This window comes from Equus caballus, chromosome 6 (assembly GCF_041296265.1).
Source record: "Equus caballus isolate H_3958 breed thoroughbred chromosome 6, TB-T2T, whole genome shotgun sequence".
Taxonomy (NCBI): Eukaryota; Metazoa; Chordata; class Mammalia; order Perissodactyla; family Equidae; genus Equus; species Equus caballus.
Genome location: NC_091689.1, coordinates 59,583,654 through 59,610,389, shown reverse-complemented (window position 1 = coordinate 59,610,389; position 26,736 = coordinate 59,583,654). Strand labels below are relative to the sequence as shown.

The following is a 26,736-nucleotide window of genomic DNA, read 5'->3' as shown; positions in this document are numbered from 1 at the left end:
TGGGTCCTCCATGGCTTTTATGCACCAATGACATTCATGTTAAAACTCTGTAATGCTCTTGAGCAGATACGTCCCTTCCTGTTTAATCAAAGCTCAGAAAACCAGGGCCAACATTTGACTTACACGTAAGCAGAAAAGTCACTTTTGTTGTAACTTGTGTTATGCCAAAAGATAACTATACTCAAAAGTTCGCTCTACCAACATGCCAGAATCCTAGGAATGTCCCCTCTTAGTCAAATCCTTGGATAAATGGATTGAAGTGTTGAACTAAAATGTAACTTTTTCAGGTTTTCCAAAGTCACCTAAAAGAGCTTTGAAGGAATGGAACACAGAGCAAGTGTTTAATAGTGTGTTTAAAAAATCCAGAGTGTGGATACTACTCATGAAGGACAAGCCCAAATGCCATATCAGGATGTGGTTGGACAGCAGGAATGGGGAAAGTGGTGGAATGGGAGGGAAGAATCTCTCACATGGAAAGATTGCTCAAGTATTAGCAATGCCACTGCTCCATCCCCTTACCACCAGAGACATATGCTAGAAATCTGAGTGTGGGAAGCATGGAGGAGGGCAGGACAAAGGGGAGCAAACTACCTTTAAAATTCATCACCTCAATGCAGAAGAAAGCACACTGGAATAATGAAGCAGGAAACTTGGCTTCAGTCCCAAATCTGTCACTACGTAGTTGTGCAGTTATCACCTACTTTCTCCCATTCGCCATTTCTTCATCTATAAAAGGAAGAGGTGGAACAAGATGATGTATAAGCCCAGGGGTTCCAAGTGCTCCCGGCCCTGCTGAATTATATCTCCTACTGTGTCCTGTTGGGTTCTATAATTTTTCAGTTAGAGAGGAGAAATGTTTCCACTTGGAGCAGGAGGTTGTCATTGTTTATTTTCATGTCTACCGTAGCAACATTCAAACACGCCGGATCACAGAAATGTCTGGCTCTCTCCCCAGTGTCCTCTTGCTGGCATAATTTCCAAAGAAGTAGACTTGAAACAATAAAGTACAAAATCACAGGGAATTCCCACATCTCCCCTATGATAATGCATCCCTATCGGGATCCAGGATTGGCCTATGTTAGTATTTTTGCTAAGGGCACCAATTTCCCCCAGGTTTTTGTGTTGGAATTCATAGATGATTGTCCCCAGGTGATAGTCATTGAGTTTTATTGAAGATGTATACTCTTAAAACTTAAAATTTTGGGGGCCAGCCCAGTGGCACAGCAGTTAATTTCACACGTTCTGCTTCGGCAGCCCGGGGTTTGCTGGTTCGGATCCTGGATGCGGACCTATGCACTGCTTGTCAAGCCATGCTGTGGCAGGCATCCCACATATAAAGCAGAGGAAGATGGGCATGGATGTTAGCTCAGGGCCTGTCTTCCTCAACAAAAAGAGGAGGATTGGCAGCAGATGTTAGCTCAGGGATAATCTTCTTCAAAAAGAAATGCCTTAAAATTATGAACATTGTTCTTTGCTAGAGTGCTAATCTGCTGACAGAGCTAAAACTGCACCGCTAGCAAAAGCCCAAAGATTTTAAACGTGAGTTCTTTTCTGTACATTTCAATACCTCAAAAAAGCAACGTCTACTGGGTTGGATTGCAGTTTGCAACATTAGAATGACTTCAAGGCATTTGTGATTTAGTCTGTCAGTGATGACAACATCCAATGACTTCGAGGATGCAGAGGGTTGCAAACCTGTGGATGTGAAAGTCCTGACACATTATCTAGGATCTTGCGCTATCAATATAACACAGACACATGAGAAGTACATGTAAAAAATAAAAAGTTGACATTGCTCCTGCTCAGAAAACAAGTTTCCAAGACAGGATCAGGACCTTGGGGACAAAGGCAGCCATCAAATCATGGACAGAGTAAGTAGAATGGTTCTAGTTTGTTTGGTAACCACTACCCAGGGGCCTCATTGTCCATCTGCTGCCCCCACAAGCACTTAGTCTACTCCTGGGCTGGAGTGGCAAGAGGTGGGAGAGAAGGGGTATAAGAGAGATGGTTTAAATAAAAATTATGACTGCTGATGTGGGATCCAGAAGAGAGAGGAAAGAACCCTCAGTTATCTTTATCCTGTCTTGGCTATAATAAATACGCTCCATGAAATTCCACCAATTCTACCAAAAAAAATAAAAGAGCTAATGATGTATTTCAGTCGGTAGCAGGATCTATTTAATATTCTATTTACCATTTTCATTGGTGTTTTCACAAAACTAAATTTTGCTCCACCGCCCACCCGCTAAAAATAAAAGCATGATTTAATAATAAGCTTTCTTTCAACTATGTATCATTCTGAATTTTTTAAATCCAGTCCTAAACAACCCTGATTTCAAATTAAAAGTTCACTCTCCTTTTTATGTAATTTCTAAAAATAGTTTGCTTAGCTAAATATGTAGGTCCTGCAGAATTGGCTAGATTTATGAAACATTCTTTAATAAAGCAAACAATGTCTATATAAAAAGCAGATGCAATACCTTTGTAATTCAATTTTATAGTTTAAAAATATTCTGCGTGGAAGTGCCAAATTCTGCCCTGCAGAGACACAGGGCTCCCAATGACGTCAATAAGAGCCACGTACTCACAAAGGAGGGCAAAACTATGCCCCGAGCACTTAAATTTAGTAATCCATTAAGCGCAGCAAGGAAGAAAAAGATCACTTCAAATACCATCTCATCAGCGTTTAAACCCGCCTGTGCTAAACCCTGTTTGAGGCGTGTTTAAACCCACAGAGCTTACAGATGTGGGAAAACACAGGAGCAGAACAGTCTCTTTTCATATAATGACAGGACAGTTTTTTAATTGGAATTTTATGTACACTTCTATTCCCGAAGATAATCATGCCTTCATTCCTTCTGAGACCATCTTTTACCATTTTAAGATAGTTGAAGAGTCTGATTTCCTGAAATAAAATGTCGACCCTATGGTTGTATAAACAAGAAAAAATCTCTTCCCTAATTGAATAGAAAGAGGATTTATACATGAATTAATGACTGCTTCTGTTGTAAGCCAGCAGCCTGTGTTCACTTGAATAGGATAGTCAAAGGGAAGACCATGAGAAGAGAGACAGGCAAAGAGCTGCAAGATCTGAGTGATACTTCCAGGGAAGTCACTAATTCTCTGTGTACCTGTGGTACCCTGTCTGGGTTCAGCTAACGTATGGAAAGCTGTTATTATCTTAAGGACGTGCTGTTAAAAGAAAGCAAGGATGGGGCTGGCCCCGTGGCCGAGTGGTTAAGTTCGCGCGCTCCGCTGCAGGCGGCCCAGTGTTTCGTTGGTTCGAATCCTGGGCGGGGACATGGCACTGCTCATCAGACCACGCTGGGGCGGCGTCCCACATGCCACAACTAGAAGAACCCACAACGAAGAATACACAACTATGAACCGGGGGGGCTTTGGGGAGAAAAAGGAAAAAATAAAATCTTTAAAAAAAAAAAAGAAAAAGAAAGAAAGCAAGGATGCAGTACTGTACCAAGTGTAAAAATACTTTAAGAAATTAAATGTCATAAGAAAAATAAAGTAGTAGCTGCAGAAACATCATGTGGATATAGTCTTCAAATTCAAATACTTTATCATTAATAATGTTTCCTTGTCAGATTCTGTCATTAATGGAATTTTCCACAGGAAAATTAATGCCTTGACTGCTCCATGAATTTTAAACATCTTAGAGACACACCAGGTGAGTTTAATTTTAAAGCAAGACTAAAGTTGGACAATCTTTACCCCTAATAAGTCTTTGCTCTTTCTAGTCTCTTCCTCTTTGGGTCACTTTTACTTCCTGCTGCCAGAACAGTCTTACTAAAGAATCTCGTTCCCAGTTTAAACACTTTTACAGCCTTTCCATTAACCAAAGGGCAAATCCAAACGCCCTTACCTGACCATCCAGGTTCTCTTTAACCCAACCCCATGCTCCAGTAACCAATCTGAACTATTCACTGTCCCCCTAGAAAGGCCCGCACACTTTCCCACTTCTGTGCCTTTGCCATTTTGCTCTGTATGCCAACAAGCCCATCTCCAGCGCTCCTCATCTAGATGTCTTTCAAGGTGGGATCCATAAATCACCTCCTCCATGATGCCACCCACAATCCCTTGCTGCTAGTTAGAAGTATACTTTATTCCTCCCCCGAACTCCCCATAGAAGTTAGCTTGTATTCCACTTACTGCAATGAATGACCTTCTCCATTCAGTTTTAGTTACTAATGTGTGATTTACCTCTTATTAGCCTATAAACACCTTATGGGCAAGTTGCATATTTAATTTATACTTTTTATCATAAAATACCTAGACGAATACTTCACTAGCATTACAAGAGCCAAAGATATTTGCTGGCAACTAAAAAGATCAGTGTACAATGTTATACTTATTGGTGAGGAAACGATCGTTATAGTCAAAGTCAAAATAGAGGAAAATGCTGGCTCCCTCTCAAGAGTGGTCAGGGAGCCAAGGAGGACTATAAAATGTTCTGGCGCAAGTGACTTCTAGTCTGGCAACAGCTACCAGTAAGAATTTCCTCCCCGGGACCATGGTTAAAATGTGAAGATATCATTTGTTACATTACTGCTGGAGAAGGATAAAGAGAGAGGTAGCGGAGGAGCCTTTTTTTGCTGTCACCATCTAATCCTCACCCTTCATCTGAATGCTGCTTCCACTGATGTGAGAAGCACAATAGGTTTTATAAAAGACAGACTCACAATAAGGCATACAAGAAAGCTCTTCCACTTCTCTGACAGAAGCTAGGCCCGTGCGACAGCGTCCTAGCTCTTGTCTCCGTTGCCTAGGCGATTGAGAAGAGACTTCTCCAGGTGGAAAATGAGGGACCGGGTTGAAAAGGGAAGAAATATGAAGGCTTGGCTAAGATGGCTGCAAATTAGGCTGAAGGAAACTAATCAATTGAGAGGCCATTGGAGAGCCTTTAACCATTTCCAGCTGTGTGGAACCTGATCGGCTCACTCACCTGGGCACTTAGGGAGCATGCCCAGGCTGAGCCCACCCCCAGGGTTTCTAATTTAGTGAAACTGGCCTGGAGATTGGGGATTTGCATTTTTGACAAGCACCGAGGACACTACGTTGTATAAGCCTGAGATAAAGATTCAAGTTCAGTCTAAAAGCTATTTTGCTTTTTTAATTTCATTACTCCCATAAGTCGAACTATGTCATTATGTCAACAACTTAAAATGACCGATCACTACTACTAGGTTCATCCAAGTAAGACGATCAGAATCAACATCAGATGCATACAGGACGAGAATATTCTCCTAAGTGTCCTATTGATTAATCAATTATAGTTTCAGGCAGAACTGGCAGAGGAGGAGACGCACATAGAAATGCCAAGGAGAGTTGGCCAATTAAAAGCAAAACCACCTTCTTTTACATCTTGTAAGGAAATCACCTCTTTGGCCATATGCACAAGAATTTCATTAATGTAATCAATATTTTGTATCAGAAAGATACCATTTCAAGTAGGTAAAGTATGACAGATGTTCATCAGCTCCATGTGGGGTGCTTGATGTAGCACACGGTTGCTTAACCCCTTCCAATCTCCTCATTGGCCAGTAATGCCTAAGTAAAAAGGCACATCTAAGGCTTATTTACTTCTGGAAATCTTTATTTTTTCTTTCTCCCCCTCCTCTCCAATTATGTATTTCTTTTCCTCGACTATTAGAAGCAACAAGTGAGTCTCACCCTTTGGAGGATGCTGTTAGAATAAAAATCCACTCTCTAAATTAAATATCTGAATATGCTCCATTCTACCTGAAGTCCCTGAGTCTCGAAACGCTTGGCTGAAAACAGCATTCTCTCATGAGCCATTTAGTCTTTCCTGCTGTGTATTTTCTATCATCACATTTCCTAAAAACGAAACAGTAGAAGATGGTGAAAGTTATTCATTATTTTAAAACTTGCAAGAAGGTATGTTTCAGGTTTGTTAATTATAAGATTCCTGTTTGGGCTCATTTTCTCTTTTAGCTATCTTCTCACTCTTTCTATCAGATCAGAATTTTCTTGCAGATCTAGATAGATTTTCCAAATGGAAAATTTTTCCCTTTTCCCAACGATCACCAATTTTGCTTAATTCTATAACTCAACATGTTTTAAAATTTACTTGAAAAAGACATTTCTCTCCATTTAGCTGTATTATAGAGAACAGAGTGAGCCTACAGTAAAAATAAGCAAAAAGTAATAATTATGGGAATAGAGGGAGAAGTTAACCATGTCCTTGCTTCGGTAAAAATAACCAAATTTCTCCTCACACAGTCTAAGTAAAGGCCACCTTGATATTATAGGATAGAGAGCATCTTAAGAAAAAGGTAATAAGAACACAAGAAAGATCAAAGAAAAAGAGTGTCACCAAGGAGACACCAATCAAATAGTAACTTTGTGATTCTGAATCTTTCCAATACCAGGTTCAGTCTCTCAATAATTTCTAGCCCAATGTGACAGCTTTTTGAAGAAGCTGCCCAGTGGTTTAGTGTGAAACCAAGTGCTGCTTTAGGTTGGAGCTCAAGTCAACTCCAGAAGTATACTGATAGAGCAACAAGCCTTCTTCAATTCCTTTTCTGATTATCAACTCTTCCTGAATCAAGATAAAAAATGACAGAGCAGAAAAGGGTCAGATTAGGTTGGGAAAACAAGGCACACTCAGTTTGTAAGTCACAAAAGAGGCCAGAAAGGAAAAGGATCTTCTTAAATGAGCTCCCGAACTGCTGCAATGGCTCTCGTAAGAGTGGTCATCAAGTCTACTCAAAATAGAGCATCTGACGAAAATCACCTGCATTGCGCTCCCAAAGGCAGGCGAAGGTGGTGCTCCATACTAGTACCTTTCCTTGTGTAAAATTTATCACTTGTCTGAATGTTGTAGCTTACTTATAGGCAGAATAAAAATATAAAAAATCACTAAAGTTGGAGGAGAACTTAGAAGCTACTGAATCCAATTTTTAACGAAATACAACATGTACAGGCTCCCTGTAACGGGAAGAGATTAATAACCTACAAATTTGAAATTTTTACTTTGTACACAGAAGAATACAGCTAATATGTTATAAAAACCCAAAATATTTCCTACCAAGTTCACTCCATTTAATCTAAGAATCTAAGAGAGATGAGAGAGAGAGAGTGGAGGTAGAGTAAACCTATAGAAAAAAGCTTAGGCTGCTTGGTCCCTCTGCCTGAAATCCCCTTTCTTTTGCCCACATGTTTTATTTGCATCCCTTTCCACAAGCACACTGCGAGTCATATGACACAAGACCTGCTTTGCTTATGTTTCTATCGCCTCACTTAGATGATGAGTTCCCGAAGACAGAGGGCAAGAGTCGGAGAGTGTTTATCTTTGAATTCCTGTTGCTTAGCATATTATTGTGGTAGGCATCTGATTGCATGCATTGTACTAACAGTAGCAGTAAAAATAATACTATTTATGAAGTACCCAATTAGCACTAGGTACCGCGCTTGCAGCTTTCTAAATAGTATCTCTGATGACAATAATCCTGTAAAGATTTTATTGAAATACATTTTACAGGTGAGGGAACAGGCCAAAAGAGCATATCTAATTTGCCTAGCATTGCACAGCTTGTAAGTGGTGGATTTTGAACTTTAACTCAGATGAAAATAATCAATGCACATACACATTCCACTATACCATTTAGCAGATGCATAAAAAAGTTTGTTGAATTGAAATGAGTATAAAGAACAAAATAATATGAATTATTTAACATTAAAAGTGAGATATAGGGGCTGGCCTCGTGGCCGAGTGGTTAAGTTCACGCACTTCGATGCAGGCGGCCCAGTGTTTCGTTGGTTCGAATCCTGGGCGCAGACGTGGCACTGCTCATCAAAACACGCTCAGGCGGCGTCCCACATGTCACAACTAGAAGGACCCACAACGAAGAATATACAACTATGTACTGGGGGGGCTTTAGGGAGAAAAAGGAAAAAAAATAAAATCTTAAAAAAAAAAAGTGAGATATAACACAACACATGAATAACTAAAACAATTGACATAACTATCCAAAACTGGCAAATTTATTTATTTTTTCTGCAGAATGAGAATTATAAATATGACAGCTGACCTTGAAAATCACAAGAACATACAAAATGTAAAAAATAATGTTTAAAAATAAAACCTTAAATCCTACTACCCAGACCTTATTAATATTTTGGTAAACATTATTTTAGTCATTTTTCTATATACAGATATAGAAATATACTTTTTTCACATAGATGATACAGTCCTAGTGTACATAACCTACATTTTTACTCAGTAACGTGGCTTAGAGGTATTTCTATATCATTGAATCTACATATACACCATAACTGTTAATGCCCATGTAGTATTCCAATCAGTTATTACCCTACTTCCTATTAATAAATATTGATCTCTGCTTATCTCTCTTTATGATCAATTTCTACAAATTTTATCTTACTTTACATTCTGAAAAAAATGGACATTATAAAAGCTAGAGAACATGACTACAGTGAATAAAGTATTTATTCAGGAAGTATAGAGGGTTTGTTGTTCTTCTTAAAATAAAATTTAAAAGTCTAAGACTAACAATTGGCTCTTTACCACTTGACATAGCAACATTTTCTTTACGGAAGGGTTATTCATGTAAAATAGGGAGAAAACCACCAGCTGAAAATGGCCAAAGTGACAGATCTTTAGACCAGATATTTTACACACAAAAAATTTATCTTCATTTACTAGTTGAGCCTGACCTATGCCTGATTTTTACTTACTCACGTAGACTTGAAAAGTAAGAACAGGAAAGTCAACTCCCAAAATGTTCACTATTTTGCATTTACCTTTCCCTCAATACTTCCACTCAAAAATAGTCTAAAAAACATGTGCACATACATGTAACTGTACAAGCCTAAGTGGAGCGCCTTGCACCTGGAAAAAAATCAGTAAATATTTGGGAAAAATCAGTTACATTTCTACAGGCCAACAACAAACTATCAGAAAGAGAAATTAAGAAAATATGCCACTTACAATAGTATTAAAAACAGTAAAATACTTAGGAATAAATTTAACCAAGGAGGTGAAACATCTATATACAGAAAACCATAAAACATTGGTGAAAGAAATGGAAGACAATAAATGGAAAGACATTCTGTGTTCATGGATTAGAAGAATCTAATATTGTGAAAACACTTATACTATCCAGAGTGATCTATAGAGTCAATGCAATTCCCATCAAAATTCCAAGGATATTTTTCACAGAAGTAGAAAAAAATTATCCTAAAATTTGTATGCAACCACCAAAGACCCCAAATGGCCAAAGCAATCTTGAGAAAGAAGAACAAAGTGAGAGGCATCACAGTTCCTGATTTCAAACCATATTACACAGCTATAATAACCAAACGGTATGGTACTGGCACAAAAACAGACACACAGATCAATGAAACAGAAAAGACAGCCCAGAAATAAGCCTGCACATATATGGCCAATTAATATTTTGCTAAGGCACCAAGAATATACAACGGGGAAAGGAGAGTCTCTTCAATAAATGGTGCTGGGAAAACTGGATATCCACATGCAAAAGAATGAAACTAGACTCCTATTTTTCACCATACACAGGAAGCAACTCAAAGTGTGTTAAAGACATAAACGTCAGACCTGAAACCGTAAAATTCATAGAAGAAGACAGAGAGGATAAGATCCTTGACACTGGTTTTGGCAATGATTTTTTGGATTTGACACCAAAAACAAAGACAACAAAAGCAAAAATAAACGAGTGGGGCTACATCAAACTAAAAAGTTTCTGCATAGCAAAAAAACCATCAACAAAATGAAAAGGCAATCTAGGAATGGGAAAAAAATATTTACAAACCACGTATCCAGTAAGGGGTTAATATCCAAAATATACAAGGAATGCGTACAACTCAATAACAAAGAAACAAATAACCCAATTAAAAAATGAGCAAGACATTTTTTCAAAGACACACAGATGGCCAACAGACACATGAAAAGGTGCTCAACCCCACTAATCCTCAGGGAAATGCAAATCAAAACCACAGTGAGATATCACCTCACGTGTGTTAAGATGCTTATTATCAAAAAGACAGATAAATCTTGGTGAGGATATGGAGAAAAGGGAGCCCTTGTGCAGTATTGGTGGGAATGTAAACTAGTGCAGTCACTGTGAAAAACAGTATGGAGATTCCTCAAGAAATTAAAGATAGAACTACTGTACGATCTAACAATCCCATTTCTGGGTATATATCCAAAGAAAATGAAATCATTATCTCCAACAATATCTGTACTCCCACGTTCACTGCAGCAGTATTCACAACAGCCAAGGTATGGAAAAACCCTACAAGCCCTTTGATGGATGGATAAAGAAAATGTGGTGTATATATGTATATACAATGGAGTATTATTGAGCCTCAAAAAAAAAAAAAGGAAATTCTGTCATTTGAGACAACATGGATGAACCGGAAGGGCATTATGCTAAGTGAAATAAGCCAGACAGAGGAAGACAAATACTGCACAGTATCACTTATACGTAGAATCTGAAAAAAAAAGTCAAACACAGAAACAGAGTGGAATGGTGATTGCCAGAGGCCGGGGTAGGGGAGGGGAATAGAGAGAGGTTGATAAAACGGCACAAATTTTCACTTGTGAGTAAAGTCTGAGGATCTAATGTATTACACAATGGCTCTAGTTCATAACACTGTATATCATTGACATTTGCTGAGACATTAGAACTTAAGTATTCTCACCAAAAAAACGGTAACCGTGTGAGGTGATGGATGTGCTAATCAACTCCATTCCATGATATATACTATATCAAATCATCACATTCTACACTTTAAACATATTACAGTTCTGTCAATTATACCTCAATAAAGCTGGAAAAATAAAATAAATAAAAAGATATTGATAAGCTGATTTTAAGATTCACATGAAAATTTAAAGGACCTAATATGGCCAAAAAATCTTTAAAAAAATGAAAACATTTAAGAACTGTCTACCTGACTTTAAGATTTACTCTGAGTCACAATTATTAAGACAGTGGGATACTGATGCAGAGACAGACCAGCAGTCCTGAAGAATTTTGATCTTAGGGCTCCTATATACTCTTGCAAATTATTGAGGATCCCAACAAGCTTTTGTTTATATGGATTATATTTATCAATATTTACCATATTAGACATTAAAACTGAAAACTTCAAAGTTTATTTTTAATTCATTTAAAAATAATAAATCGATTACATGCTAATAAAAATTAAATTTTTTTTATGAAAAATTACTATTCTCCAAAAAAAATCCGTGAGAAACTTAGCATTGTTTTACCCTTTTAAAAATCTCTTTAATATCTGCCTTCATAGAAGACAGCTGGATTCTCATATCTGGTTCTGCATTTTTCTGCATTTACTCCTTTGCTAGGTTGCTTAGGTTGAAGTAGATGAAGAAAATGAGGCAACAGACTGATATGTATTGGAAAAGTGAGGAGTATTTTCACAGACTTTTCAGATTATTACACATATTCTCCTTTGAAACTACATCAAAACGCAACAAGTGGTAACTTTTTAAATGTTAGTTGCAATGTAGACCCTGAAAACACAGTAACGAAGTTTTCATGGTCCACTGGTCTGTCTGCACTTTGAATGGATCCTTTACCCATGCACGCTTTCATGAAATCATGCATAGGTCATTTGGAAAATGTTGACTCATCAAGTTTAGCATATCTTCCTAATGGTGACACACATTATTATAAAATATCAAAAAAACCACATTCATTAATATCACCACCAATCTTACCAATAAAGTCTTTAAATATTGGGAAGTGATCAAGCTTATGGCATCAGATACATATTTTGCAAAATTATAATTTTATCACTGGCGATAAAGACGGTCAGTTTATCTTCTCAGAATGATAGGCTCACTTTCCTCATTTTTGAGAAAATATCTGCCAAAAACTCAAATCTGAATAATCATAGTTTGCCTGTCAGTCATTTTTTCCAGTAATGATGGTGTTTCAAGGAAGAAAAAAAAAAGCATTTCGTTCAGCTTGCAAACCAAGCAGTTGCACAAGTGCTTTTCTCTTAGACTAGAAGTCCACAAATTATGACCAGGAGAGGCCAAATCCAGCTTTACAACTGTTCCAGTAAATAAAGTCTGATTGGAACACAGCCACAGTCATTTGTTTGCATATTGTCTATGACTGCTTTCATGCGCTGGGGGCAGGGTTGTCTAGGTGCAGGATTGGGTGTGCAAAGCTGAAAACTTTACTATCTGGCCCTTTACAGAAAAAGTTTGTCAATCCTTGCTCTAGACAATCATCAGAATTGTGGTATGTAATTGAAGTGTTTTATGCATATTTCCCATTTTATCCATAAAAACGTAAAAGATGCATCCTTAGGAGTCAGCTTTAATAAAATTATTAACTTTTCTTGCTTCATTATGGACTTCCTAAGCGTGTGGCAGTGAGGAATACAACGACTATGAGTACAGTTTGGCACCACTGCCTTGATTCATACTAAGGTATCAACAATTTTACCCACAATTGCTTTTACACCGTCAGTGCAAACAGCAACTCAATGAAAAATGCAAATAATACTTTAGCATTATTCTGAAAATAGTTTTGGCTTTACAGACCATCTGAAAGGATCTCAGGGACCCCCATGGATCTGTGGACCACACTTTGAAAACCACTTTGATGGACAAACAGATCAATGGAAAAGAATAGAAATTTAAGAACTATACCCACACATATATATTCAATTGATTTTCAGTAGGCACCAAGACAATCAATGGAGAAAAAAGTTTTTCAACAAACCAAGCTGCAATAACCAGATAACGTGTGGAAAAAAATGACTTCTGATCTTACCTCATCCAATTCACAAATAGTTAATTTGAGATAGACCATAAACCTAAATACGGAAGCTGAAGTGATAAACTTCTAGGAGAAGAGGAGACTATCTTTATAATCTTAGGCTAGGTGAAGATTTTTTTGAAGATACACAAGAAGAACTAACCATAAAAGCATTATTTAACCTACCTTTTCTATGAAAATGTGCTCCATAGATTTCCTTTCCCTCAGACATCATATGACACAACCATGCAAATTAACACACGGACCTAATCAGGTAACTTCTGTGCGTCAGCAACTTGATCACTAAATTGCCAGCAAGAAGAAAACACCATTCTTCTCCACGGCCACCACCTCACCACATGCTTGCATGTCATAGCTGAGTCAGATCTGAAGTACTTAATCCCTTACATTTAAAGAGAAGTCATTGAAATTTCATCATTAAACCTTAGACTAGAATCTCTACTTCTAGTTTCGGGCAGATTGTTTTCAAGAGTAGATGAATGGCTTAGCCTGCTTCATGGTGATAGTGATTCATTTGAATAAGTAATTGGAGAGAGGAGATATGAGGTCAATAAAGAGGAAGCTGTAAATAAAATTACCACCAGAAGTATCTTACCATGCACTAACAGCTACAGATATAAAACAATCACGTTTAGTTCCATCTCCTCCATTGATGCCAGTGGCACTGCCAACAAAGCACAGATGCACACCACATGAGCAGGTGCAAAGATGATTTCACGAGCTGTGTGATGGCTGGCTGGAAACAGTAGTGGGCCCATCCCACACTGGAACTGTGCATCTGTTATATATCCAGCATTTCGTTATGGAAAATCTTTGTATTCATTTAACCCCTTTGGCGGTGCATTTATTTAGCTGGGATAAATATTTCATGAATATTCATTAGTGTACCGTATTTACATAGTTACTAAGCTGTTGGACACTGCAGCCAATATTCTAAACCAGAACTCTGTATTAACCACCACTCTTGTACAACTAAAGTACCAGGACGATTGATGTTCATAATGACCATAAAGTATTACACTACTTTGAAGTTCCTTCTACATCAAAGGAAATAAATTCATCTCCAAATTAAATCTCAACTGAAAGTTAAAATGGTAATGAGATACCATGTCTGGTTTATTAAATTGGCAAAGATTAAGAGAAATGATGACAGTATGAGGAAATGGGCCCTCAAACACTGCTTATGGGAATGTAAACTAGCAGAAACGTTTTTTTTTTTTTTGGTGAGGAACATTGGCCCTGAGCTAACATTTGTTGCCAATCTTCCTCTTTTTTTGCTTGAGGAAGACTGTCACTGAGCTAACATCTGCCAGTCTTCCTCTATTTTGTATGTGGGATACTGCCACAGCATGGCTTGATGAGCAGTGTGTAGGTCTGCACCCAGTATCTGAACTAGCAAACCCTGGGCCACCAAAGCAGAGCACATGAACTTAACCACTATGCCACCAGGTGGCCCTAGCACAAACTTATTAGAGAAGAGTTGTCAAGATATGTTAAAAGCCTTAACAATAATAACGAATACTAAAATGTGCTTATTATGTCTTAATATTTTAAGTGTTCTGCGTTTATTACCTAATTAACCCTAAAAATATCCCTATGAAATAGGGCTTATTATTAGCCGCATTTAAAAGATGAAAACACTGAGTCCCAGAGATTAATTAACCTATCCAAAGTCACACAGTTGGTAGATGGCAGATAAAATTGTCTTTCTCTTCCACTTCCTCTTCTAGGAGTTTATACTAAGGAAATGAAAAAAGATACATGTGAAAATGTACCTACAGGGATTATAGCATTTTTAATAAAAAATTTGCAAATGAACGAAATATTCCTTTGTAAAGATTATGGCATATCCATGTGGCAAACTGCTGTAAAGCCCTTTTTGAAATCATAATTTGAAGAAAATGGAAAATGACTATGCATAGTAAGATATTGTGCTGGCTTTTCCTGTTCGCACGGCCCAAATTTCCCAACCCCCATTCCGTGCCCCGAGAGGCTGACCCCTACAGACTGCCTCACCTGGCCTCCCTTCAAGGCTGGGTTGCAGTTGGTTTCTGCCAACAAGAAGCACTAACAGAAGACTAGAATGGAAGGAGGGAAAGAAGAGATGGAGACAAGGTTCTTTCTTTTCCCATGATCACCCTGCACTTGTGGCGGGAGTTGTGTCCCTTCTGGTCTACAGCTGCTGCCTGAAGCCCTCCTCCAGGACACTAGCTTTCATTGGGCTCCAATAACATTATTTTTCCCCGGACCCCCTCAGGCTAGGGAGGTAATAAGCCACCAGTGTTAGTTGCCAAGTGGTTCAACCTCCCTTGTTGGCTCCGGAAGCCCTGCCCACACTTATAAATCATCCTTCATTGAGGTCTCTTCAGCATAAGCAGCTGAGAAAAATTCTGTTGCTAACAGGAACCCTAACTGTGAGGGACGGGGACTCGGGTGAGAGATGTGTTTCAGCTTAGAAAAAATCTGATAGACTAGATGAGAAAATGCTGCCAGTGTTTACCTTTGGGTGGTGAGATTATGAGTTATTTATTTTAATCTTTATTTATAGACACTGAGAAAAGAGAGGACTTTGTTCACATCCTGGTTCAAAATTTACTGTATTGAAAACATTGGACAAATCATCTAATGTCACGTAGTCGTTTATAAGGTAAAAATAATAATGTCTACTTCTTCAGGTTTTTATAGACATTAAGATAATCCACGTAAAGACCTAAGGGTGCAGTAGGTGTTCATATGATGTCTCGTTTTTAACAACTTCCTAATACATAATTATTTGTGTGGTGAAATTGAATAACGTAATAAAAATACATATCAAAAAATGCTGAAAATTATCAAAGGCTATATAAATGTATATTTTGAAAGTGTAAAATGAACAAAAAACAACTTCCACACATATCTGAAATATTTTTGGTAATCTTTTGAAATTACCAAACATTTAATTATCACATGGAATATAGGTGTAAAATGAAAGGAACAGAAAGCCATTCTTGGTTTGCTCAGACAGCGAAGAGCTAGCTCCATAGAGATGTAAACACAATTTCTTGGAAACTAACGTGTTCTTCATGGATGTTAGCTTGCAAATTGTCACAATGAAGGTAAAAAGCACATTCCAGAGCATCCACGAGACACAATCCTTCTTTTGACAATAAATACAAATTTAATTTTGCTTTGGAGCTATTTGCAGTCAAACTTGCAAGCCATTCACCTTTTGGTCCTGTAGCTCATGTATGACTCACAGTATTCATTCGAACACTCTCCCTCCCACCCCAATCAAGGCCGGGTGGCGTAAAGATTGGCATCATTCAATTCCAAAAGTCCCACTGTTTAAATGGTAACTTTTTCCACTGCTCTTCCCTAAAATGAGTGACTGGATAAAATAATCAACAATTTCCTAATAAAACCAAATAAAATTAATGAGAATTCCTCCAAGCTGAAGATTTGAAAGGAGCCAACACCATTGAAATGTCTGAAGCCAGACAGGGCCTAAGGAGTTCACAAGTTCATTCATTATGGGAAACTGAAGGAAATGTGGTCAGACCTGCTGTCAGTTTAAAGAATATCACTGAAGCTTTGCAAAAATGATGTATGTTCCCATTCAAACATACCAACAGCTATTGAACTTCATTTCCTTTTTAAACATGAACTTTGCTATCCTCAACTGCTGATGGGTGAGGAAATGCTTTAACCCACAGGGCATTTTTGGTTCACTGACAAATGTATTCACAAGCAGCAGACACTTCCCACAAACATGTTTTTATGTGTAAGATCTCAAGTAGACAACCATTTCAAAGGCCTGGCCTCTCTTTATGCATTTTCTCATTCCAGAATCCCAGCCATCTTCCCATCCCAACAGCTCCTTTCTCGTCATGTGTCTGTTTTGTGCTGCTCTCTTACCATCTTCTATGATTAGTATCTTCATCATCAAAATTGAGTCACATTATCACTCTCCTTGATGCTTTTTATGTGTGCCTTAGGTTCTTGCAGCCCTTTTCAGCCTGACATTGGGCAGTTGATTTGCTTTACTGGCTTGAATTTCCTCTGTAACGTCAAGCAAACTCAGCCCAGCAGCAGGACACGCGGCCTCAGCACCCAAGACTTTCACACTTCACATAATTCACAGTCATGGGAACTTGCCATCCAAAAAATAAAAGTCGCAAGTTGCTTCTGGGCTGACTCTAAACAAATCTATCAGGGAAAAATAAAATTCAGCTTCCACTCTTGTATCTGGCAACTGGTAAAGACTAAACACTTGAAAATTTCCAGGGTAAGATGGGGAGACTATTTGCACTGTTATTTTCCTGCAATTTTTTCTTGCTTAAAACCAGTGGAAACAAGGTAAGGTCATGTGGAAAATTCCCAAGCCTATTGAAATATATAGTACAAACCTCGATGCACATTTAAAGATACATATGCAATATTTGTGAGCATTACAACATCTTCATAACAAACCACCAGAGAAGGTGACATAGTTCAGCATCTACTGGTTCAATGACTTATAACTAAATGTCATTTGGATGGAACCATTCTTCTCTAATTATCTCTTAATGTGCTTTGAAGACTATCAGGATAAAGAAGTTACAGGACAGAATACGAATATAATTTGATGAATTCTAATTATTGCTGTCATGACTGATGGTTTTTCCTCCAGTTGTGTAAGTTGATTCACAGTTAGTTCCTGTTACTTCTAAACTACATACAGTAATATGGCACGTACTCCAACAAGAGGACAGGCACGTGTCAACCAACAGTAAGTACAAAGAACCTGAGCCCTAGAAAAAAATAAAAGACATGGTAACTTGTGCTCAAGGAGAATTTCTCTTTCCAAAAGCTGTAAGCTATAAAATATAAATTTAGCTTTCTTCAATTCCTGATGGAAAAGTAAATACTTAAACTCCAAGGCACACTGATAAGAGGATTACTTTTTCAACAGCATTCCTCCTTCTCTGTAATGCTAGGTCGCATTAAGCCAAAAAGAAATATTGACTCCCTGGTGCCAATTCACTTCTTCCCTTCTGTGATATTTGCCTAGACCATGCTCACATCCTGCTGCCATTACCTCTCCCTCTCAGCTGTTTAATCAGACTTTAGATGACCTGGGATAGCGTGATATCACAGATAGAAGGTGCTCACATATTTACTCAGTGAACGAATGAATGACTTGATTGCAAATTATTAAATATAGGAAAATTAGAGTGGACACTATTTAGTACTTTGCAGAAGCAATCCAAGTAACTCAATTCCCATACAAACACTGCTAGCTACTCTCTTACGCTCAATTCTCAGCTATTGAAACACAGTTCACTCTCGCTCTCTCTCTTTTTTATCACAATGGTTTGGATACTCTCATAAAGAAATTTAGGGATATCTGACATACTCTGTTTTCTGTTTTTTATCTAATATATCTAAATTTGTTGCTGCTGCTTTTGCAGCACCATTATTCTAAGGGCTAAGTTGAAATTGAAAAACAAATCACTAAAGGTTTTGGCTGCCTTTGCTATTTCCACTTCCATATGACCTTATATATTCATACCCTGGAAGCTACCACTCACACAGGCTTTAGATTCTTTTCTTTTTTTTGTTGAGGAAGACTGGCCCTGAGCTAACATCCATGCCCATCTTCCTCTATTTTATACGTGGGACACCTACCACAGTACGGCTTTTTGCCAAGCAGTGCCATGTCCACAACCGGGATCCGAACCGGCGAACCCCAGGCCACTGAGAAGAGAAACATGTGAACTTAACCACTGTGCCACCTGGCTAACCCCTATAGGCTTTAGACTTTTATAGTCCTGCTTAGTGAGTAAGTGAATGAGACAGTCAGAACTTTTTATTCTGAAAGAAATCATTGAGAAAAGCTTTCCATTGTGTCATGTATTATAAAAGTTCTGTTTTTAACTTCAGATTGCATTAAAAATCACCCCAAAACCCTATAGGTTTTTTATCTTTTCTATCACAGGCAAATAACATGGAGAGAGCTACTTGCTCTATAATCACACAAATATAAAAAGTGGGAACAAGCTTCAAAAAGCTCGTGGTGAATCTACATACATATTCAAGCACTAGGCATGATGGATGTCCTCCTGCTCTCGCGTCTTTCCTCTTAGGGTACTACCCAGACTAGGCTCTCATACCTGGCTGCATTCTGTTATACTATACCCCTAAACACAGACCAGATGACCATGATCTCAACACCATTTATTTTAACTCAAATCAAAATAAAAGTTCCCAAGAGCAGACCAGAACTGGTTTGAGCCAAAATTGATCCAGTCTCAGAGATTATTTTGCCAGGTCCAAGAGGTGTAGACAAATATGTATGTGTGTGTGTGTGTGTGTGTGTGTGCAGAAATGGCTTCAAGATAAATCCGTATAAACAAAATGCCACTGGATTCTACAAAGTAATTGAAAACTGTTTCATGACCAGTATCCATTTGCGGATAACTCATCTAAAACTTTAGAGATTATTAAATTCTTTCTCTCTTGTGTTCCTTCTAAGCATGTACATCTTACATGTTAATCAACATTCCCCCATTCACTCTGAACTGTCCAAGGGCCCTTGGATTCTCAGACCTAATAATCTAATTTCAAGCATCCTCCGGCACCTCTCCTCCTACCAGGACGACTGATGCTTATAAAGATTCTGCTGTGTTTCTTCCTATACCTACTTTACTTTATTCTAATTATGCAATTTAAATTTATAAGTGATGCAATATAAATATGAAAAACACTATTTCTATTTAATCTAAGTGTTTTGAAAATATATGATGAAGGAAATTGATTTTAAAAATAATAATTTCTATTAAGTTAAACATGGGTAAAACAACAGTAGAAATTTAGGAAAAAATTAAATATTTAGAAAGCTTCTGAACTCATATTGCTCTAAAACTGTATGTCAGAGCTTACTCCACTTTAAAGAAAAGAAAATTAGAAACTGGAGACCATGCATAATGATTTATTCAAGAAACTTGAATGTCTACCAATAGATGCACATGGATAAACAATACTTGACAGTACAAAAGATTGCTCAATGAAGAGGTGTGCACAAGTGTGAATGTGTGAATGGGGTAAAATATAATGTTTGAGGTATTTAGTATCACTTTTTGTATATCTGGGCTTTTTGCAATTAGCTAATCAACTTTGGACTTTGATTGCTTTGCTAAGAAGTCCCCACTCTACGTAAAAGACATTTACATAAGATGTAAAAAATTATACAACTATTGGCTTGAATAGCCACTCCCTTTCCACTCCTTTACAGTGAAGATTCCAGATCTAAGACAAGACACTCCCCCGAATACTAATCTGAACCAGTCAAATGCAGGACAAGTTTTTACCATTGCTCTGGGGTTTGGAGATGCTGCCAGGTTAGGTTACCACACTTACATGCGCAATCCTTTCTTTAGATTGTTTTTCTTCTAGGAGCCTAGGAAACTAAGACAAACCCCGAGTCTCACTCACCATCAGAACAAGCCCTACATCTTCTATCTCACTCTTTCTGCCCTTCTTGCTCTTCCATCAGTGCAGCCAGAATGCTGACAAAGCCAGTGAGAAGGCCCAAGCTTCTACTTCTTTGGCTCAGCTTCCAAACTCTTCTTTACATGTGGTCAAAACGGGATGAGCACAAGCTACTCTGAAGACCTTGCCATTTTGCTTCCTTTCAAATCTTTATACTCACTCTCACTGGCAAGGCTTCTCTCTACTCAGGATGACCCCAGGCCAGCAGCTTAGACCAGCTATGCTCTAGACATGTGCTCAATGCTTTCACTCATCATTCCTTTGATTCCTATGGTAGATGCAAGTGTGTCCTTTTTCCCATTTGGAATGAGAAGTTCCAAAATTCAATTTTGGGAGTAAAGGAAAATAGGTAAAGAAAGGCCTATTGGCTGGCTTTGTTACAATGTTTTTTAGGCTCAACTGGTATAGAAAACAGATCCCTCCAGAATCCTCCAGTCTAGCCTAGTAGAATCCTACAATGCTATCCAACAATCAAGTTGATAATAAAGAGTTATTTTGCCTTGCCTTTTTTGAAAACAAATCTCCCTCAGGAATTCATACAAAAGTGCTAAGCTCAGGGCCAGCCTGGTGGCATAGTGGTTAAGTTCCCATACTCCGCTTAAGTGGCCTGGGGTTTGCAGGCTTAGCTCCCGGGTGTGAACCTACACACCACTCATCAAGCCATGCTGTGGCAGAGTCCCACATATAAAATAGAGGAAAACTGGCACAGATGTTAGTTTAGGGACAATCTTCCTCAAGCAAACAGAGGAAGATTGGCAATGGATGTTAGCTCAGGGCCAATCTTCCTCAACAACAAGAAAAAAAGTGGTAAGCTCAAGAAAGCTCCCCTGGCCGATCATGATCATAACATTGTATTAATATTATTTCTTAAAAACAATCTCAGTGATCAGAACCAACAGTAACACAGAGATCATATGTTATGACTTGTAGTTAAATTAGCATTACCCTCCCAGCAGTTTCTAATCCTGTCATTTATAGATTATAATACGTTCAAGATAATGAAAAATAAATCATTGCTGAATAGCATATTAAATGGTAGCCTTCTAATCCCATATCTTGTTCTGAAAGTGGTATCACTGGTGAGGAAACTACAGCAAAGGTTAGAAGAAATTTTTTTTTAAGAAATTTTTTTTAATACAACTGTATCTTTATTCAATTCTTATGGTAACTGGTACCTGCCTCTTAATGCTGACAAATTTGAATATGACTACAGGGCCATTCCAAGCCTTCTAAAACTTCAAAAAATTTTGTAGAACTCACCATTCCAAACACTAGACTATAAAAATTGGACATCATACATTTCCCAGACTGCCTAAGTAATATTTATGAAGAGTTCTATGTGCAGATATGGTCTAAGTATTTTATATGTATTACTTTGTTTAATCCTTACAGCTAACAAATGTTGTTTTAAATATAAGTAAAACGAGGCATAGAGAGTTTCGATAAATTTCAGTAAGTTGCCCGAAATCTCAAGTACTAAGAAATAAAGGGAGATGCAAATGCAAGTAGTCTGGCTTCAGAGGCTCTGCTCATAGCCACTGTTGAAAACCTACATCAAAAATGAATCAAAACAAAGTTCCACTCCCCAAATATATGTGCTAGGTAAGGGAATAATTATGCCATCAATAAAGTTACAATTTAGTTGTGGAAAAAATACAAGTCATAAATGCTTCAAAATGAGGCTTAACATAATTAATGGAAATGGCCTTGAGAAAAAAACTATTCAGTTGCTTGCCATTGTTTACTGTTTCATGAACTTTTATATGTTGCATAGTTTTATGAGGTATTTGAAAAAGCTTATAGGAATATATAGCTAAATAAATAAATAAATAATAAAAATTAGAGGAGATAGCAAAGTAAAAGCTTAAGAAAAACACAAATAACATGAACTGTATGATATTATATGTTTATTAAGGTTTATTAAGGTAAAATTCCTGATAGCCAAAAAAGAAAAATGATCATTTACATGACTCCCATTGTCCATAAAAAGAAAACATACCACCTTCACAAAAAGTCAAATTTTCCACAGACTCTTATATGTCAAAAAATTTTATGGTATTTGGAACTTTTTTATTCTACATCAGAAAATTACAGAATCCTTAATGAAAGTTGAGTTTAGGAGGATTTCGGAAGTCAAAAGAAGTATGGGCAACGCAATTCTAGGTAGGGGGAGAAGAAAAGCAATAACACGAAAGCATGAAATACGTTTCTGTGTTTGAGACATGGTAGACTGACACAGTTGGAGTAGTGCTTCATAAAGAATCTTCCGTGGAATGCTCACTCAAATGACAAAAAAAAACAAAAGATTTCCATTGTCAAAATAAGTTGAAGAAATGCTGGGTTAAAAAACTAATAATTGGGGGCCGGCCCCATGGCTGAGTGATTAAGTTTGTGTGCTCCACTTCAGCAGCCCGGGGTTTGGCTGATTAGGATCCTGGGCACGGACGTGGCACCGCTCATCAGGCCATGGTAAGGCGGTGTCCCACATGCCACAACTAGAAAGACCCACAACTAGGATACACAACTACGCACTGGGGGCTTTGGGGAGAAGAAAGAAAAAACAACAACTAATAATTGGAGGTTGCTTTTTTGGGCTAGGATGAAATAGCTGTACCAAACTAGCCTACTTCAAAAACAAAAGCAAAACAAAAAACAAAAATTATACACATAAAGCTCCTTGAAGTCATTGGGAAGCAACTAAGGCAACCAAGAGCTGAGGGGCCAACCTCCTAAAGGGAAAGAAGTAAACAGAGGTGAGCCCTACCTTAGTCTGCTGCTTTGTCCCTTTGGGGCACTTGCCAATTCACAGATCAAGGCACAGAATCCAAATAAAAAGCAGTGGCTTGGAACTTGTGGCTGTGTCACTAGACTAAAGAGACAAAAATAGAAGTTCAGGGATAGGAAGGCAGCCAGGACTTGAGGGGCCAAGATCCTGAAGAAAAGGGCACCATGCAGTAGTGATTCTAAAATCTTGCATGCAATTTCCACTTCAAGTGACTTACCAGCTCCTTAGCTGTACAGCATAAGTTGCCAAAGAAACAGAAAGAAGCTGCTGAGATGTTTAAAAGGCAAGTAGAGATTTGGATCATCTGGGGAAAAAGGAAATCTGAGTTAGAGGATCTGTCTACAAAGAAAGGTCCTGATAAATATGCCAGAATTTCTGTTAAGACTTCTGAAGGACTAAACTTTTAGATAAGGACAAAACTGAAATTGGGACTCAACTGAATCAAGGTGATCTTCCTGTATTTCAGCTGCTTTCTGGATGAAAATTAAATTCTCTCCAGAGAAAGATAACATAATCAGGGACTTCTAAAATTTTTATACAAATGTCTAGCATTCATTTAAAAATTAACAAGAAGTCAAGAAACAGAATTATGCAACTAAAAATTGAAAGGAAAAAGAACAATAGAAAATAGAAAAAGTTTTTTTCTAAATGATAAAAAATATCAATAGAAAACAGTAGGAAAAAACAATAGAAAAAGATACATAGGTGACCCAGGGGAGTTGTTAGCAATGGCTTAAAAATATCTATGATCAATTTGTTCAGCAAAATAGAGTAAAAACATGGAGAAGCTGACTATGTTCTTAGAATTCATAAATAGGGATAAAATTTTAATTCTAGAAGTGAAAAATAACCAAAACTAAGAATTTGGCAAATTAGACACATCAGAGAATAGGAATACTGAACACAGGTGAGTAAAAAAATATTAAGATTAAGGTACATAGAGAAAAGAGAATGAAAAGTACAGAAGAGAGCATAACACACATACAAAACAAAGTAAAAAGACCTAAAATGGGTATAACTGTAGTCTCAAAAAGAGAATGAGAGAAGAGACCAAAAGCAAAATTGTCAGATGACAATTTCCTAAAACTGATAAAATCATCAGTCTATGGATTCAAAAAGTATTATGAACTCAAAACAGTTCAAATTCAATAAAAAGCATACCTAGGCATATCCAACAAAGAAAATTCTTAAAAACCGCCAAAGGAAAAGGCACCTCACTTTTAAAGAAACAGCACCAAGACTGATGAAGTCATTTTCAGTGAAAATGATGAAGATCAGAAGGTAACAGAATGCTATCTGCAAAGTGCTAAAAGAAAATTATCACCAAACTATTTTTCTATACTCAGGAAAAAAATATTTTTTATTAAAATACTTGACAATTATAGCACAAAAGAAAACAGTGTTAAATGGAGTACAGTAGTAATAAATAGAACAAAGTGTGCTATAATTCCAGGATTGTTTTGGAAGTGAGAAATATACTAATTTAATGTCTCTAAAAATTAAAGGTACATATGGTAAACCAGGCTTTGAAAATAAACAATACATTTTTTAATAACCTATGGGTCAAAGAAGAAGCAATATAAAAAAAGAAAATAGTTTCAAGTAAATGATAATAAAAATGACATATCAAACTGTGTGAATGTGGCCCAAGCAGTTCCCTGAAAAAAGCCTTGTAAGACTGTTCAAGAAAAAAGAAAAGCACAAATTATTAATATGGGGAATGAAAAAAGGAGACATCACTACAGATCTGACACACATTGTAAGATAAATTATAAGGGAATATTATGAATAATGCAATAAATTTGAAAATTTAGATGAAATAAGCAAATTTCTGGAAAAACACAACTTCCAAACTGACACAATACCAAGTAGAAATTTTGAATATTACTAAATATAGTAAATAAATTGAATTTATAATTTATATAGTCTCATTAAGAAAAACCTTCAGGTTCAGATGAATTCACCAAGAAATTCTTCCAAATATTTAACAAAGATAACACAAATCTTACACAAACTTTTCCAGAAAATAGAAACTCCTTTATGAAGGCAGCATAACCTTGACACCAAACATCATAATGGCATAGTAAGAAAGGAAGATTACAGACCAATCTCACGCATAAACATAGATGTAAAAATCCTAAAGAATGACACTGAAAATTCGGAAGCAGACATACACACACATGGCCAGCAGATTTATGTTAAAAAGTACCTCTGCAATGCAGTGGGAGAAAGAACAGACATTTCAACAAATGAATGTTTTTAATTTTTAATTTCTGTTTTTTTTAAACAATCAGAGTAGCAGAAGGTAAGGCAAGCCCTCTGGCCCTCGAGCCTTATCTGTTGCCATGGGAAGCTGTTCTTGAGTGAACGGAATTGTAACCAGAGTCCCTGAGAATCTCTCCAGAATCCAAGCCCCACTCAGGTCTCACACGCACTAACTTGGCCTTGTTTCCAAAGCCCCAGCATTGGGAGTGGGCTGGAATGCAGCATGTTGATCTAAGGAAGCCAGGCCATGTTGTGGAGGGTGTGTATTCCCCTAGCAATGGTCTCCTGAGCCTCTCACCGCTGCGATGGCCATGGGGATTTGGCTCACCAGGATTGTTGCTGGAACACAGTTTCCATAGTAACCAGGGTTCTGCTGCCTCAGGGTTACCAAGAATATCAGCTGGAAAAATTAATTTTTAGCCCTTATCTCACACCAAACACAAAAACAAGTTTCAGATGGATTGTGAACTGAAGGCAAAACATTAAACAATCAAGCCTCTAGCAGATAACCTAGAAGAATAATTTTATGTCTGGAGGGTAGGAAAAGATGTTTTTAAACAGGAAATAACTAACCATAATGTAGATTTAAAAAATTGGACTACATTAAAATTAAGAACTTTCATCATAAGACACCATAAATAAGTAAAAAAGCAAACCAAGGACCAGGAGAAGATATTTACAATATATACATCTGACAAAGGATTTGACTGCATAATATAGAAAGAACTTCTACAAATCAATAAGAGAAGGAAAGACAAACCAATTTTTTTTTAAATGAGCAAAACAGTAGAAGGACTCCATATAAAAGCTATTCAAGTACCCAACTAGCATATGAAAAGGTATTATATCTTATCAGGGAAAAGCAAATTAAATTCACAATGAGACACCACTATACACACAATAAAAGAGATAAAATTTTTAAACTCCATCAATATTAAATGCTGAGAATGCAGAGCAACTGGAACCCTCATATATTGATGTGAGATTTTTAACTGGTACGATCACTGTGAAAAACTTTTAGCAATATCTCAAAAAGAAAAAAAACCCATACACATACTTTATCATCCAGCAATTCTACTCCTAACAAGAAATGTGTACATCTGTTCTCCAAAAGATGTGTACAAGATGGTTCATAGCAGCACTATTTTTCATGATCCAAAACAGGAAATAACCCAAATGCCTGACAAATAAAAATGGCAAGCAATAGGATATATTGGAGTATATGAGGAAGCCATTTGGTATAAACCTAATTCGGCCTGACCTTATCTTTCCAAAAGGCCTGACCGAGGCCGTTGAGCATGCATCGTATATCTGCTTTAGAGATTCCCTATGGCAAGAGCA

The 26,736-nt window shown here is 37.3% G+C and overlaps 1 long non-coding RNA gene across 1 annotated transcript in view; it reads right to left on the bottom strand.

The window, feature by feature from the left end:
• The window catches only part of LOC138924775 (uncharacterized), a 327,809-nt gene that overhangs the window by 208,169 nt on the left and 92,904 nt on the right, over positions 1-26,736 (bottom strand). Inside the window, exons 3-4 of the long non-coding RNA XR_011439992.1 lie at positions 23,348-23,434; positions 23,110-23,214 (exon numbers count right to left, since the gene is read on the bottom strand). This is a non-coding gene — a long non-coding RNA (uncharacterized lncRNA). The remainder of the gene's footprint in view (positions 1-23,109; positions 23,215-23,347; positions 23,435-26,736) is intronic.